Genomic DNA, 11,799 nt, shown 5'->3' with positions numbered 1-11,799 from the left:
TCTGAAGCCCCTAGCAGTTTGAGAGTCTCTGTTCTGAGGGGTCCATGGGTGGTCTTCAGGGGCTCTATGCAGCCCCTCAATGTGTATACAAAGTGTGGTGTGCGTGCATATGTACATTTTTCTGAGGGAGGTCCTCAAAGTAGTTTGGGACCCTGGAAAAGCTTAAGGATCTAAATGGCCAATAAATGTAGAAAATAAAAGTCCAAGCTTATTTATTAGTGAATAGGAAAATACAAGTTAAAACAAGATTGTTGCTTTGTTCCCACACATTTTAAAAAAATCAGTGGTTGGTGGAGATATACCAAAGTAGGGATTCTCATACATTGGTTATGAGAACCAATGGTTATAGACATTTTGGGGAGCAATTTGACAATAGTTAGCAAAACTTAAAATACATTCTCCTTACAAGCCAGCAAATCCACGTTTAAGTGAATACAAACTCTTGAACATGTGAGCATGACTCGTCCAAGGAAATTCTATGGTGTCTTGTTTATAATTGCAAAAAATTGAAAATAACCTAAATATCCACCAATAGGGGAATGGATAAATAAAATGTAGTATAATCAATGCTCAATTACTAGAAAGTAATTACAAGGAATGGTCTAAAGGCATATATTAATAATAATGAAAATAATAATAGTTAATACTTACATGGTGTTTGCTGGCACTGTTCTTAGAGCTTTGCATATAGTAACAAAAAGGCTGGATCTCAAAACATAATATTGAGTGAAAAAAGCACATCATAAAATGATATACATTGTGATACTACTTATATTTAAAAGTGCAAAATAATACTTATATGGTTTATTGATAATATGTAGTAAAAATATGAAAAAATGGTTTTCATAAATATACACACAATTCTCTATAATAGTAGTCTAGAGTGACACTAGGGAGCACTCGGGGGGCATTTTAGTCTACTTGAACTTTATCAGATATACGTTATTTTCAAAAGACCTGCAATTAACAAACATGAAGTACTCATAAAACCAATTAACAAGGTGTGATGGTTAATCTTATGTGTCAGTTTGACTGGGCTAAGGGATGCCCAGATCGCTGGTAAAACATTTTTTCTGGGTGTGTCTGTAAAAGTGTCTCTGGAAGAGATTAGCATTTGAATCAGGAGACTGAGTAAAGAAGATCACCTTTCCCAATGTGGGTGGGCATCTTCCAATCCACTGAGGGCCGGAATAGAACAAAATGGCGGAGGAAAGGCAAATTTGCTCTGTTTGAGCTGGCACATCCGTCTTTCCTGCCATCAGACACTGATGCCCCTCGTTCTTGGGCTTTTAGACTCAGACTGAGACTTCCACCATCGCACACCCCCTCCCCGCCCCATTCTCAGAGTTCTTGATATTCGGGGAGCAAAGCGCTCAGTGTTGTCAGACGAGTGCCTCAAAGTTAAGGTTGAGAAAACTGGGAAAACTCAAAATATGTAATTTGACAAAACTGAGTGTCTCTCCCCTCTGCCCTTGCCCCACCTCCTCCAAAAAAAAAAAAAAAAAAAGAATAAGAAGGGTTAGGAAAACAATTTAGTTATGGCTACTCAGGGAATCGTCCTTTCAACCAGATTTCAAATTTACAGGTCTTTGCCTCCCACTTCTCCATTCTCTCTGCCTCCAGGATTGAGTGGACCTACAAGGATCTCCACATTTGGCCCCAGCACCCTCCCAGTTGACCCCACACCCCACCCACATAGACTCCTCACCTTTCATTTTTGTATGGCTGACCTTTGCACATGTGGCTTCCTTTGCCTGAAATGATTTTTCTCTGCCCTTGCTCGGCCTGGAAAAGCCCAATCCTCCTTTAAGAACCCCCTCAAAGGTCGCCTCCTCTGTTGAGGCTCCCCTGAAAGAGGGGCGGCGGCTCATCTGTACACTCAGTTATTCACCCCACATGTGCTTATCCAGTGCTGTCCATGCCCTTTAGCCAAAGACCACTGGGAACACACCAACAATGAGAGAAGGTCTATCTATTACTCATTGATGGAAGGAGGATGTATTCCATGGGGAACCAGGAGGTATCTCAGTAACAGGGTGTTAGAAGGAAATTATGATAAGATTTGGGCTTTGGTTGGATGGTTTGGGGAGGAGCTGAGAAATCAAGGATCTACTCTAGATTGGAAACCACCAGAAAGCCAGGGCAGTTCTACGACTGGGTGTTGTGGGTGGCACAGGGACCTTGTTTTTGTCTTTGCACAGACGAAATTGTGCAGTGACCTTGTTTGGTTTCATTTCATCATGGTTCAGAGTAACCTTGTCTGAGGTTGGTGTCCCGTGAAATGGTTTATGCCCAACAAGGGAAAAAGATGGCCTGGTGATGAACATCAGACCAACTTGTAACACTATTGAGGTCTAGTGGTGATTACTTCCGGGTGTCAGGGGCTGCTTTTTTCTTTCTCAGCCCCTACGATGCACCAGTCGTTGGACTGTGACATTGTTCACACATCTTTGACATCACTCAGCATACTGTATTGTGTAGCAGACAGTGCTGTTGTCTCTCCATTCTGACCCTCCCCCCAATGGTGTGGCAACCATGGCGTGTCAGTGGGACTGACCCCACCTCCAGCTTCTGTGATGAGCTCTGATTTGTCTAGAACACCCCAGTGACTGGCTCAGGGACGGGCATTACAGATGGAGTTTCCTGGAAATTGACACTGAGATTCGCACGCAGGAGATTTAGTGGGGAAGGCTCACAGGAATGATGCAACGAGAGAGGGAAGCCCGACTCGGCAGAGTGAAAAACTGCCGTCCCAGCAAAAGCTCACTGGACCCCCCACGGGAGCTCTGGAGCTGGGATGTCCCTTCACAGATGTCTGAACTGAGGCAATGCCAGGCTTTTGTACCCACCCATTGACAAGCCGTTAGAGGCAGTTTCTTCCCAAGAGCGACAGGCAGCTCCTTCTAGCCAGGGCAATGCCTGGGGAGGGACTCAGCTGTGAAGCGTCAGCCACGCCCCCTGCCAGCAGTCGGGGGATGACAGTCTCACTCCTGAAGGGAAGATCTGCTTAGGGCAGCCATTACGATGGAGAAATGTGAACAAGCTATTTTCTTGTCTTGCTGATAATCTCGCCTTCTAGATGATGCGTTTTTGATACTAATTCTTTCCAACAAGGAGCACTTGGCGGGTGAAATGAAGACCCTTGGGAAGCAGTTACTATGGCGTATTTAAACATGTTGCCCAAGGCTAAGCCAGTTGGGAGTGACATGTCTTGGATACTGTGGTTATTTGGGGGCAGCTCAGGAATTTTTTGGTGGTTAAGGGAAGAGAATCCTGTTCCCTTCCACTAGACGCTATCGAGAAAGTATTTAGTCCCAGTTGCTGGTTGCATCATCAGCACAAAACCACCATATGGGAGATGGAAGAACTGAGAGACTTGTGGAGAAGTCGTGGTGGCAATGGTGTGCTGGAGCTAGCCTGCACCAGGCCAGAGGCGGCTGTGCATATCTCTTCCCAATTCTACGTTCAGTGACTTGATGTTGTAGCTTGAAATAGGCCACTGTGGGAGTATTTACAATACGGAAATTGGCAAATACTTCAAATCAAGGCTTTGTTCTCTGGAGAGTCAGCTAGTTGTTAGACACTTTATGACACACCTGAGATGGAGCCCTAATCAAACCGTGCCTGAAGCCTGTCCTACCTCTGGACCTTTCAGTTACATAAGTCAATATAATTTCTTTATTATATAAGCTATTTTGACTCCTAATTGCCAAATATTGTAATTTATCTGTTTGTACATCTGTTTTCTCTGATAAGCTGGAAACTTTTTAAAATTCAGGAAACACATTTATCTTTGAATTTTCAGTGCCCAGTACATAGTCAGTACCCACTATATATTGAATAAGTGAAGCAGAATGATCTTTGAACTGAAAAGGATTGAGCGAGCATTGATGAAAGAGAAATGGATATTTAAGACGAGTAAAAGTACAGGTATTAAACCGGTCCATTCTTCTGGCCTAAACAAACTTCATTGCAGAGTTGAGGGAACTGTGAGAAGTTGTGGATATGGGAGAGAAGATGAAGCATAAGATCAGTGAATGCCCATCTGATTTTTTAAGAAGGAGTGAATTCTGCAAGCTATGTAGTTGCCTTATGATCTCGTGTCAGGTTCCAGAAGAGATTGCTGAAATGTTGGTTAGTGAAAGAGAGGAAGCAATGTTCACCAGGACGTGCTCGTTAATAAAAAAACAAAGGTAAAAATAGACAGTCATGGGCTTACGTGATAGGACATGGCCATAGAATTAAATAATGAGGATAAATGAAAGACAGAGTAAATGGGTCCCAAACGCCCATGGCACACTTTCAGGATGTGACATGGCTTAGCAGCAAGGTGTGTGACAAAGGCTGAGAGATTTTATTTGATAATAAATTCAATGTGAGTCACCCATGTGATGTGACCACAAAGAAAGCTACTGCCATCCTGGACTGTGTTAAAGTAAGCTGAGTTTGGTCTTGCCACTCTGATTGATGTGCAAGTCTCATCTGATGACCCAAACAGAAACAGATCCTGTTTGAACACTATTTCGAAAAATTAATTCTCCCTCCTTCCTCAAGCCTGGCAGAGTCTTGTTGAGTAACCAGCGTGTGTGACTCGGCAGGCGCGGTACCTGCTTGTGAATCACGTTTGTGGCTGCACGGAGAGTCCGCCATGCTTCAGATGACCTGTCTGTCCATTCACGTGCCATTACCCTGCTGTGTTATTTATAGAGGCTTTGTGGTCTGTTACCATCTGATAGAGCTAGTCTCCCCACGGTGCTCTTCCGTTTCAGTGTTTTTGAGGGCGTTGATGATCTATAGGCTCCTATCCTCTCTGGCACCTGTATCCCCATTTCACACCAATGGGATGTGTACATGGATGAGGGAAAGGAAACAGCGCTTCTGGACATTCATCGCTCTCTCTTTCTGTCTTTGTCTCTTTCACGCACACATGCACATACATCCCTCTCTCAAGGAGACACAGTGAACATAGGCTCTGGAGTCAGACAGCCACAGCCCTGACTTCCACTCTTGGCTCAGCTGCTCATCAGCTGTAACCGCGACAGGTTCTCTAAAATCCCTAAGCCTCAGTTTGCTCATCAGTAGAATGGGAAGAAATCCCACATCTTCCTCAGTGCAAGGATGAAGGGAAATGACACATGGGAAGCAGCTAGCCCAGGGCCTGGTACAGAAGAGTCTCCATCGATGGCAGCCACATTGGCCGTTGTTGTTGTAGCAGACGTGGCTTTGTTACTGTGGTCCCTGTTGTAATCATCATCAGTGACCTCTTCCCTTTGTGTCCTTCATTCTGGTGCGTGAATTTGAGTGGGAAGAGACTGCATCTCTATTCTACCTAAGCTTTCCCTGAAATTTAGCTTTTCCTTCTGGTAAGAATGCAGCCAACAAACCACAGTGGTATTAGCATTGTGACGTTGTCATCATGGACATCACAGCTCTTTTCACATCACCTGAGAGTTGTTGCAGACATCTGGAAACATCTCCCATCGCTCTTTGAAATGACAGTAGCTATTTGACCCTTCGTCAGATCTTATTACTGAAAGCATCGATAAGGGAGTACAAATATTACCGTAGCGTGTTCTTTAAATATTTGAGGACCATAACAGTGTAACTGTTTTCCTTTATAGTTTTATGTATTTAAAGCATTATTCCAAGAAGGGGTCTGCAGACTTTACCAGCCTGCCACAGGGAGCTGCGGCACATAAAGGGTTAAGTGCCCCGCCCTGAGGCCCTGTTGCCTCTTCTGGCCGGTCAGCTCAGTTGGCTAAAGAGCAGTGAAGGTCTCGGGACCCCCTTGCAGGGTCAGCTCACTTCGCTTCATTCTATTCCTCAGCCCCAGAGACTGGCCAGCATGTCCAGAGATCCAGAAGAGGCTGAGTCAGACCCACCCCAACAAGCCCCTCTGTTGGGCAGGAAACCTGTGGCAGGAATGCCCTGTGGATGGCAGACCAACCTTGGCGGTGCATTCTGGGAAGGGGGGCTCATTTGCACATGAAATTTGATAGTCGGCAAACACAATAAAGGCCGACATGAATGCCATGTAACTGGTGGTGGGGCCGTGCTTTGTCAGCAGTGCCTCACTCTGACTGTCTCTCTCCATCTAGGCCTTTCTGTCTGCATGCAGTAAGGCTCCCCCCTTCCTCTTCCTTTCCCTCCCCATCCCCACTCCTCTCCCTCTCTTTCTCTCTCTTGTTCTTTCTCTCCTTTTCTTCCCTTTTTTTTCTTTCTAATTCTCTTTCCCCCATTTATTGAGGGAGGAAGCAGAAGAAAATTCTGAATTTAGTGATTGGACACATAGGAGACATTCTTCTCTGTGCTTGACCTCGTATTCTTGTCACGGATACTTCTTGGCCCTGGGCCTGTGCTTGTGTCCCTTTCTGTCATCATGCACACACACGTGCACACACACACACATTCCATTTCTTTCTCTCCCTGACACACACTCACATCTCAGAAAGATTATATTTATAATACCCTAGGGCATTTCCAAATGCCAGTATTCATTTTGGGAGCACACTTGTCTCTCTGGCTTGGAACAGCCTGAATTTTCCACTGGCTGAGAGTTTTGAAGTTCTTCCTGCAGAGAGGGGAGTGACAGCCTCCGGGGGACCAGCCATATGTCAGAGCACTATCGACTTTCTGCTCCGAGGGTCGCGCTCACTAGAGCAGAACATTTGTTGAAAGACTCACGGCCACATTTGGCCCAGGAAGCTCATGTTGTGCCTTTTCAAATAAAACCCAGTGGAGGAAGGGCATCTGGAGTGAAGAGACCAGGTGTCAAATGAGAGTGGATCCCACTGGCTGACACTTAGAGGCCATCAGAAATAGATCTGTTTCCTAGGCTTAGAGGAGAAGAGGAGGGTATTGAAATCAGTAAATCCTGAAGAACACATTACAACCCTCACTCAGCGTCTGTGAATTAACCTGAACTCACTTTCAATTGGGAGTGACAGCTGAAAGCTCTCATTTCTCAAAACTGGACTCAAGACTGCCTTTATGCATAGACAGGCTTGGGCAGTTCCTCTCCTCTTCCTTGCATTTAGCTGTTCTATGAAATAGCCTTAAAAGGGTTCAAAGACAGCCATTCCAAAATTAGAACTATGGCTTGAAATCTTCATTCCTGTGAGAGTTGACTCACTGGCTTTAATTCATACTAAAGTGTGAATGACTAACTTAAGATTCTTTCCTTTCTTGCAAACACATGTATTAAAACAATGTGGTAGAGTATGGGGAGGGGTGGGAGAGAGAGAGAGAGAAATTGGCTAAAGTTTGAGAGGGAAATGGGTGAAAGGGCAAATAAATGGGATGCTGGAGATTTTATAACTTTATAGCCATGCTTAGGGTTCATCTCAGTTAATTTTCAAGAGGCATTTACCTGCCTTAATTGTGGATTTCTCCCTATTAGTTTCTAGCACTCAGTTTAAACTAGACCTTATATTGTTTGGTTTTCTTAGCCTCTCATGAGGCGCTCCAGGTGGGTGAAATGGGAAGGTGGCAAGAGAGAGGGGGAGGGAGTGAACCGAATCAGGACCACTGCTCAGAGGATGTTGTTCCCTCGCCTTCCATGTAATTTCATCAGATGTCATCTCAAACCAGAGTTAAAACACTCTTCCCTTCTGCTTCACAGTAAACCAATCTAGAGAGAACTTTCTGGCTCAGCACTTCCCCAAGTCACCTTTCTTTAAGTGAAATTTAGTTGAACAATTCGACATTGACTTCTAGTCTGGCTCCTACTTGGTTGCTGTGTGGGTCACTAACCAAAGGGCATAGTACGTCCCATGGTCCGCACACAAATACCACCCAATTTTAGCCGTTCGGGGGGCTCCAAGGTCAAAGGAGGGGTCACCACCGATGGAGAAGGCTCACTTCCATCACAGGGGGTCTGTACGCATTCGTGACATGTCCCACAATCACTGAGCAGTTGGTGCAGGTGGTCATGAACTTGTCAGCAGGGTCTGTGTAAACTGCGATGAAATTTGCTTTGTGCTCAGCCCAACGTTTTCGTTCCCCATGCAAGGAGGTGAGGAACATGGAAGAGAAGGAGACGGGTCCCAGGGGCACGCTCTGCTGTGTGAGGTTTTCCCGCTGACCCTTGGAAGGGAAGAGGATGGTCGAGTCCAAGGTCGCTGCCCTCAGACAGAGAGAAGGGAGAGAGCAGCTCTCCTCAGCTTCCTCTCCCCTGGGTAGGAGAGCGAGCCCCCAGTCTGACTGCGTAGGCTCACGCAGAAAAATCGTGCTTCACTACTGGAAAAAACCCAACTTTCCATTGTCTATAAATTGGAAATAATGATACCTTACAGAGTTAAAGAGTAATGAGATAAACTACGACAAGTACCTAACATGATATCTGGCATCTAGTAGTCACTCAATTATTGTTTCTTTCTTTCTGGCTGTCACCAAGTGTAGCCAAAGATAGCACACAGTTCATGGCTGACTTTGTGTACCAATATTCCAGCCATCAGCCCAATGGAATCATACATTGGATCTTCCAACTTAAATTCCCTCACTCCTCCCTCCCTGCTTGCCTTCCTTCCATGATATTAATTAAGTGTCTACTATGTTCCAGGCTGTAGTAAGTGCCGGGGCCTGAGGATGAATCAAACCCAGGAGCTCCCTGTGCATGGAGAAGGCAGCCATAAGTAGCAGTAACTTCAGAAGCACATACTGGGCACGACTGGAACCAGGCGCTGGGCCAACAAGGCAGCTGTGGTTCCTGCCCTCACAGAGCCTGCCTTCTTGAAAATGGACGGTTACAAGATAGAATGATAAGAGCAGTAGAGTTCTTGTTATGAGTGCGAAAAGGAGGGAGTTCAGCCAGGGGGCACTAGAGAATGCTTCCCAGGAGATGTGAACTTGCCCTGGTCCAGTGGGACAGAACCCTCAAGGCGGAGGGAGAACCTGAAGGACCTGGAGCATGTGGGCGCCCGGAGTGACTCTGTGTGTTGCCCTAGCAGGAAGTGATCCAGACTGAACATGTGGTTGGTCTGGGGCAGGTCTGGGGAGGCAATCGCTCTGGGGGACGTTGGGAAGTTGTTGCTGCTTAGGGCTGCAACTAGAAAATTAGATTTAAAATGGTTGCTGGAAAATTGGGGAACAAATTAGTTTTTACTGTTCCTTAATTTATTCAACAAATTTTTTCTGAGCACCTACTATGTGTCGCAGACCATGCTGGGTGCTAGGAATACAGAGGAGAGCAAGGTCCATGGTTTCTGTGTAGTGGGCTCCAAGTTTGGGGGGAATTTCCTAGGGCAGCAGTTCTCAAAGTGTGTGGTGGGTGCCACTGGGCTCTCACGGTGGTTGGAAACGGTGCAAGGATGGATGCTTTTTTTTTTTTTCTTGAGGAAGATCAGCCCTGAGCTAACGTCTGCTACCAATCCTCCTCTTTTTGCTGAGGAAGACTGGCCCTGAGCTAACATCCATGCCCATCTTCCTCTACTTTATATGTGAGACACCTACCGCAGCATGGCGTGCCAAGTGGTGCCATGTCTGCACCTGGGATCTGAACCGGTGAACCCTGGGCCACTGAAGCAGGACATGTGAACTTAACCGTTGTGCCACTGGGCTGGCCCCAAAGGCTGTTCAGCACTGTTTAGGATGACATAAAATAAAATGTGAGTCTCTTTAAAGGAAAAATATCAAGTAAAAATAGTATAAGTGATAGGCAGGCCTGGCAAAAATGGGGAAGATAGGACATGGACTGAAGTTTGAGAGATACTCTCTTAGGAAAATCTGGATAATTTAGGGACAAAAAGCCCACACCAAATTAGAGATGTAATGCCTTTCCTTGACTAATCCCCAAAGTCTCACATTTTTGGCTGCTGTATTTCTTTGCCCCCGCACAAACACTGACTAAGCTTGTGTAAAATTAAGGACTAGGTGTGGGGGTGCTCAGACCAGCCAGGGGAATCATGGGGTCACCCCCAATGAAGGCGTTTGTGTCTTCCATTCTGTCCACATACTCATTCCTCTTTCCTGTGTCTCTTGGGCTCTCTTTGGCCTTGGCAGCATCCGTAAGAGGTAAACAGGAGGATGTGAGGACAAGTGGGTTGTCCTGGCACAGCACACACAGGAGAGACAGTGCGGTGCAGTGGAGAGAGTCCAGAGGTTGGAATTGGAAGAGAAATGTTCAAATCTTAGCTTGCAACTGACTCTGTGTGAACATCGGTAAATCAGTTTTCTCATCTCAAAAATGGAGATAATCATATCTACTTCACCACATAGAGGTATCTGAAGATTATATGAAATAATATTTGGGAAAGCTTTTTTAAAAAAGTTGTCTTTACTTTTTTTTAGAGCATTTTTATGTTCACAGAGACACTGCTTAGAAAGTACAGAGAGTTCCCAAACCCTCTCCCCACCCCACCATACACAGTTTCCTCTATTATTAACAACTTGCATTAGTGTGGCACTCTTGTTACAATTGATGAGCCTATATTGAGATATTATTATTAACTAGTCCATAGTTTACAATAGGATTTGTATTTTCTGCTGTACAGTCCTACGGATTTTGACAAATGCATAACGTTGTGCAGCCATCATTGCAGCATCACACAGAATGGTTTCACTGCCCTTAAAATGCCCTGTGCTCCATCTATTCATCCTTCCCCCTCCTCTTGGATTCCTGGAAACCCAGATCTTTTTACTGTCTCCATAGTTTTGCCTTTTCCAGAATGTCATGTAGTTGGAGTCCTATAGTATGTAGCCTTTTCAGACTGGTTTCTTTGACTTAACAATATGCATTTAAGGTTCCTCCATGTTTTATCTTGGCTTGATACCTCGTTTCTTTTGATCACTGAATAATATTCTATTGTCCGCATGGACCACCAATTGTTTATGCATTCACCTGTTGAAGGGCATCTTGGTTGCTGCCAGGCTCTGGCAATTATGAATAAAGCTGCTATGAGCATTCACGTGCAAGTTTTTGTGTGGATGTAAGTTTCCAGCTCATTTGGGTAAATACCTGGGATTGCATTTGCTGGGTCGTGCATGATCCTATGTTTAGCTTTGTAAGAGACTGCGAAACTGCCCTCCACAGTGGCTGTGCCATTTTCATCTCCACCAACAAGGAAGGAGAGCTCCTCTCGCTGCACATCCTCGACAGCATTTGGTGTTGTCAGTGTTTGGATTTTAGCCATTCTAACAGGTGTGTGGTAGTATCTTGTTTTAATTTGCGATTCCCTAATGACATAGGATATTAATCATATTTTCATATGCTTGTTGCCATCTGTATATTTTCTTTCATGAGGTGTCTGTTCAGATCTTTTGCCCATTTTTAAATTGGGTTCTTTGTTTTCTTATTGTTGAGTTTCATGAGTTCTTTCTATATTTTGGATATCAGCCCTTTATTAGACATATGTTTTGCAAATATTTTCTCCCAGTCTGTGGCTTGTCTTTTCATTCTCTTAACAGTGTCTTTCATAGGGCAGAAGTTTTTAATTTTCGTAAAGTCCAACTTATTAATTTTTTTCTTTCATGGATCATATTTTTGGTGTTGTATCTAAAAGTCATTGCCAAATCCAAGGTCATCTAGATTTTCTCCTATGTTATCTTCTAAAGGTTTTATGGTTTTGTGTTTTAGATTTAGGTCTATGATCCACTTTGAGTTAATTTTTGTGAAAGGTGCAAGTTTTTGTTTAAATTCCTTTTTTTCCTCTTTCTGTCTTTCTCTCTCTCTCTCTCTCTTTTTGCTTGTGGTTGTCCATTTGTTCCAGCACCATTAGTTGAAAAAACTATCCTTGCTCCATTCTATTGCCTTTGCTCCTCTATTGAAGATCAGTTGACTGTATTTACGTGAGTCTATTTCTG

The sequence above is a fragment of the Equus caballus genome, chromosome 28 (genome assembly GCF_041296265.1).
Source record: "Equus caballus isolate H_3958 breed thoroughbred chromosome 28, TB-T2T, whole genome shotgun sequence".
Lineage (NCBI taxonomy): Eukaryota > Metazoa > Chordata > Mammalia > Perissodactyla > Equidae > Equus > Equus caballus.
This window is presented reverse-complemented; position numbering follows the sequence as displayed.